The sequence below is a fragment of the Quercus suber genome, unplaced genomic scaffold (assembly GCF_002906115.3).
Source record: "Quercus suber isolate HL8 unplaced genomic scaffold, Cork oak 2.0 scaffold_234, whole genome shotgun sequence".
Taxonomy (NCBI): domain Eukaryota; kingdom Viridiplantae; phylum Streptophyta; class Magnoliopsida; order Fagales; family Fagaceae; genus Quercus; species Quercus suber.
The window spans coordinates 769,115-775,223 of record NW_027069691.1 but is presented as its reverse complement, the minus strand read 5'-3'; positions in this window follow the sequence as shown (position 1 = coordinate 775,223).

Sequence of the window (6,109 nt, the reverse complement as noted above, 5' to 3'; positions counted from 1 at the left end):
TGAATTGTCAGAAAATTTAGACCCCTTAAACACACACAGATTGCGTAGCCTAGATTAATTAGCCAAGTTGTTACTTAGTCAAATTAAGCAATTCTAGGTTAAAACAATCAAACAATCATATCAAGAATAATAATGCAGCGGAAAATAAATAACACAAGATATGATCACCCAGGAAACCACACGGTAAAAACCTGGGGAGGATTTGACCCACCGATCCTCAAGGCTAACCTGAATTCACTATGAAAGAATTGAAGTTCGTACAAAAGGACTACAAGCTCCCCGCTCGACTTCCTAATGCTACCCACCAGTAGAACTTCCTGACACGACCACGCGCAGGCTCCGAATCCACGGACTACTTCTTTCTTGAATTCCTCAATCAGCTACAAGCTCCCCGCTTGCTTTTCTTTTAAGTTCCAATGGTTGCAACAGTATTGATCTTCAAGATGTTGAAATCATCTCCACCATGAAAACCCTAAGTTTTGTGTAAAGGAAAGCTCCTCAAAGATCTCACACGAGATTCACATAAAACAGCAATGTATGAGCAACAATACAATATGGACAACCTCCAAAAACGTGACTAGGGTTTGTTTATATACCTAGGGTAAAAACATAAAACCCTAAACGTTTAATGAAGTAGGGCTGAGTTGGAAATTCTGCAGAAATTCAACCTGTGCGATTTTCGATCGATCGAGTCTATTCTTCGATCGATCGAGCCAGGCCGAGAGTCCCAAGTACTTCTGCAGCCACTCGATTCCAACTTTACAATATTAAACCAACTTTGAGCAAGTCTAAATAAGACTAAATACAATGTTTTGATCATGGTTTGCCAACATTACAAATTAGAGTTCTAAATACATAAAATCCTAAGACCTTAGAACCTAACATGAATATTCTTATTTGGAATTGTAGGAGGGCTACGAAGCCCACCTTTAAGAAAACTGTTTTGGATTTGGTTGAATTGCATAATCCTGCAATTTTTGTGATCACGGAAACCAGGATTTATGGCACTAAAGCTGGTGATATTATTAGAATGCTTCCTTTTGATGGGGCTTACTTTACAGAGACTGTTGGGTATGCAGGTGGCATCTGGCTCCTTTGGTGCCCTGACATTGTCTCCATGGACATCCTATCTGCAACAGAGCAAGAAATCCATGCTATTGTACAAGTTAGTCCCCAAACTCAACCTTGGCTTTTAAGTGCTATTTATGGTAGTCCTTGTTTTAGAGAACGACGCATCTTGTGGGGTAACTTAAAAACTCTCTCAGAAAGGCATAACCTCCCTTGGGTTGCTATGGGGGACTTTAATGATGACACTAGTGATGAGGAGAAATTTGGTGGGAATGGAATTTGTAGAATGAGGGTTTCTGAGTATACTAGATGTATGGATTATTGCAATCTTTTTGATCTGAGATTTTCGGGGACTAAATATACCTTGACTAATAAAAAGGTTGTTGCGGATTTAATCTAGCAAAGACTGGACAGAGTTTGGGCCAATTCGGGATGGAAGTTCACATATCCTTAAGCGATGGTGAAACATTTAGCTAGGATTAATTCTGATCACTACCCCTACTTTTATTACTGGAACCCCTTCCTTCCAGTAGTGGTGCCAGACCATTCCACTTTCAACCCATATGGCTAAGCCATGACAGGTTCCCTAGTGTTGTTAGGGAAGCTTGGGAAGGCAATTAGCATAATGTATGCAGTGCTATTTATGAATTTATCAACAAAGCTAATGTCTGGAACAAAGAAGTTTTTGGTAACATTTTTTGGAAGAAGAAGAATCTTGTTGCTAGAATTCTGGGAGCTGAAAAGGCCTTAGCCCGAGCCCCCTCCCAAAGATTGATCCACTTGCATAATTTCTTGTTTGAGGAACTTGAGAAAATTCTAGGTTTAGAGGAGGAACTCTGGGGTATTAAAGCTAGAATGAATTGGCTTATACAGGGTGAAAGAAATACCACATTTTCCCACATTTCAACACTAAATCATAGGAGCCATAGCAAAATTGTGCGCATTCAAAATGCTGATGGGAATTGGGAAGAGGATGTGGACAGGGCCAAGGAAATTTTCCTAGAAGGTTTCTTAAAACTGTATAACATTAAGCAGAGTTCATGCCCCAGAATGCCTGAAAGTATTTTTGTTTAAAGAAATTGTTTGTCTGAATCCGAGGCTTTCAACCTTACCCTTGCTCCCACGGATGTTGAAATCTTTTTTGCTCTAAATTCTATGAAAGCTTTTAAAGCCCCTGGCCCTAATGGGCTGCATGCAGGGTTCTTTCAGAGATTTTGGATAGTGGTAAGGGAGTCTATGAAGCATGAAGTCAAGAAAATTTTCAGATTGAAAAAACCCCCTCCTCAATTGAACAAAACACTCATTGCCCTCCCCTCGAAGCAACTGGGACCTGAAACAATTAATCATTTCTGCCCCATTAGCCTATGCAATACCATTTATAAGATTGTGTCAAAGATTTTGGTGCTTAGGATGAAACACCCGATGCCAACACTTGTATCCCCCATGCAAACAACCTTTGTTTTAAGGAGAAGAGGAATGGATAATGTCATTGTGGCTTAAGAGCTAGTGTATACTTTAGAAAAGAAGAGAGGGAAAGTAGGCTTTATGATTATTAAAATAGATTGAGAGAAAGTGTATGATAGATTGGAATGGAGCTTTGTGAGAAGCATGATGCTCAGCCTGGGGTTTCACGAAGACACTGTGGAGCTTGTCATGAGTTGCATTTCCTCTACTTCAACAACTCTTTTGTTTAATGGAAGCCAGTTGGAGACTTTTAACCCTCCCAGGGGATGAGGCAAGGAGATCCTATATCTCCCTATATCTTCATACTTAGTATGGAATTCCTAAGCTCCCTCATTAATAAGAAATGTGAAGATGGTAAATGGAGAAAAGTGAAGGCTTCCCGTGGTGGACATGGCTTTTCTCATACTTTCTTTGCTGATGATTTGCTTCTATATGCCAAATAGATCGTGAAAATAGTGAGGCTATAGTTGAAGTGTTGGAGGAATTCTATGTTCTCACAGGGCAGAAAATTAGTAAGACAAAGTCTAAAGTTTTCTTCTCTCCTAATACTCTAGGTGAGACCAAAGAAGAAATAGTATAGCTTTTGGGGATTAATGAAACTTCTAATTTAGGAAAGTATCTTGGCTTCCCCATTTCGCATAAAGGGAGACACCGAAATGATTTCTAATTTGTGGTGGAAAGAGTTCAACCTAAATTGGTAGGTTGGAAAACCAAGTGTCTCTCACTAGCAGGTTGGCTTGTGCTTATTAAGGCAGTTGTGACTGCAATACCAGAATATACTATGCCATGTTATAAGATCCCAGTTAGAGTTTATGATGAAGTAGACAAACTTGTAAGGATTTTTCTCTAGGGGTTTAGGGTGGAGAATAAGAAGATGCATATGGCTGGGTGGAGTAAAGTCATGATGCCTTAAGATCTTCGTGGTTTGGGGATTTTCCAAATGAGGGCTAGGAATGCTGCAATATTGGCAAAGCTTTGCTGGAGGATTGCTTCAAGCCCAAACTGTCCATGGGCACAAATGCTCATAAGCAAATATTTAACTATTGCGAGACTTAGGGTAGGAGGTAGAAGCCTGCCTGCTTCCAAAGTTTGGGCTGCCTGCAGAGAAGGGGAAATTATCTTCAACAAAGGTTTGAAATGGGCAATTGCTTATGGGATAATTTCTGGCTCCCATCCGGTCCATTAAGGAAGCTGATTAAGGGAACCCTTACTGAAGGAGAAAATAATTTGTCAGTGAAGATGTTCCTATCTAATCCCAATGGGATTTCCTTTAATCTTCCAGCAAACATTATTAATGACATACAAAGCATACCTATTGCTTCTAATCCGGAACAGAAAGATAGACTTGTTTGGGCTTTCTCAAAGGATGGTTTCTTTTCTTTGAAGTCTGCCTACCTCCTTGCAAAAGGTTTAAATCCTTTGAACCTTGATACTCAACCATGTAGGTGGGTTTGGGATGTATATACAACACTAAGAATCAAATTCTTTTTATGGCTCTCTTCACAAAATAGCATACCTACCCGTGAAGTTCTTGGTTCAAGAGGTTTTAATCTTTGTACGACTTGTGATATATGTGGAAATGCAGCTGAATCTACCATTCATGCCCTGAGAGACTGCCCTGGGGCAAAAAAAGTGTGGACAGAATTGGGCATTATTGATACAAACCAGGTTTTTTTATGGTCTTCCCCTCTTGGACTAGCTAAAGAGCAACTGCAGCTCTTCTGATTTTTTTCCTCAACCTCGTATTCCTTGGAAAATACTCTTCCCACAGGCACTCTGGCTAATCTGGCTCCAAAGAAACAAGATTATTTTCCGAGATGGAAGAATTGATTCTAATACCTCTGCTTACTGCGTTAAAAAAGGTGCGGAGTTTTTTGCAATAGTCCCTAAAAATCCTAAGAAACTGAGGAGAGTTCTAACCCAAGTGGCTTGGAAAAAACCTTAAGTGGGATGGGTGAAGTTAAACTCAGATGGCTCTATTTAAGGAAACCTAAAGAAGGCTGGAGGAGGGGCTGTACTCAGATGTAGTAACGGGGATTGGATTGCGGCTTGTCTGAGGAAGCTGGGGAACACATCAAGCAACTTGGCTGAATTGTGGGCCCTTAGAGATGGGTTGTACTTGGCCAGACAGCTCAACTTGGAAAATGTATGCGTGGAAATGGATGCAGAATTCCTTGTTTACTTACTTTCTAATTTATCTATAGAGAACCTTAGCCTTGAACCATTGTTATCTAACTGCAGGAACCTGATGAAGACATTCCCTAACAGCAATGTGGCGCATATGTACAGGAAGGCTAATAGGTGTGCTGATAAACTAGCTAGGTTGGGGGTTGATCTTCATTCAGATCACCTTATTTTGTATAACCCACCACCTGTGCTAGAAGAATTATTGGCTAGTGATAAAGTCAGTTGTAACAGACTTGTGGTTCCTTAATTTTAATATGTATGCTTGGTTAACCAAAAAAAAAAGATGTATCAACAACATTATTTTAAGAACTTTTTTGTAACATATATTATAAAATTTTTAAATGAGATAGACTCCTAGGAGGCTAAACTAATGTGGCGTTTGGTACGGGGGAATCCACATTACTCCTGGCATCCAGATTCCTAGGAATGTAATTCTTAGGAATCACATTCCTAAGAATGTAGTTATTCCTATGTTTGGTTTATTCTCAGGAATCTTAAATGAATTATTTATTTTTACCTTTCTATCCTTAGATTTGAATGTGAACTACCAAGTCATTTAAAAAAAATGGTTAAAATTGTCAATTTATAAAAAATACAATTTCCTTTAAGCCTGGGAATCTGGATTCCTACCTATTTTAAAGGGAATCCATATTCCTACTGAGAGGGGTTTAAGGGGGGAATCCAGATTCCCTTAGCATCTGATTCCCTAGCATGATTTGCAACCAAACATGGAAATCTTTAAACATTCCTAGGAATCCTAAAACATTACCATGTACCAAACGCCACATAAGGGTCTGTTTAGTACATGTGTTTAAACAACAGTTTTCAGTTTTTTTTTTTTTGAAATACGTGTGGGTGAAAAAGTGTGTAAAAATACGTGTAATATTATTTGAAAACTAAAAATATATGTTTAAAGTGTGTAAAAATGCGTGTAAAGTTTTCTGGGTTAGTTGGAGACATATTATAGAGTGAATAAACAATAATTTACTGGGAACCACATTTGACTAACGAAGATGGCAAAACTTAGTCAGTTATTCAAAAGACAAATTAGCCATTAATAAACTATTCATCTTGCCTTGTTTTCCCGAAAATAAAAATAAAAAATTTTAAAAATCACTAAACTTAAAAATTATCATGTCTTAGATTTAATTTTTAAACCTCTAAATTGTGGCCCAGCGTAGCAATCGCTAACAACTCCTTCACCACTTTTTTTGGAAATATGTGGTCGTTTGGTTATCAATGTCTTGAAAGTGAGGAATGGGATACCTCACTGTCTCTGACGCTGACGAGCCATAATTTCCATTTTTAATTGTGTTTTTTTCTTTTTAAATGGGTTTTGCCAAAGATTTTAGGTGGACAATTATTACATTTTCTGGACTATGGAGTGGGT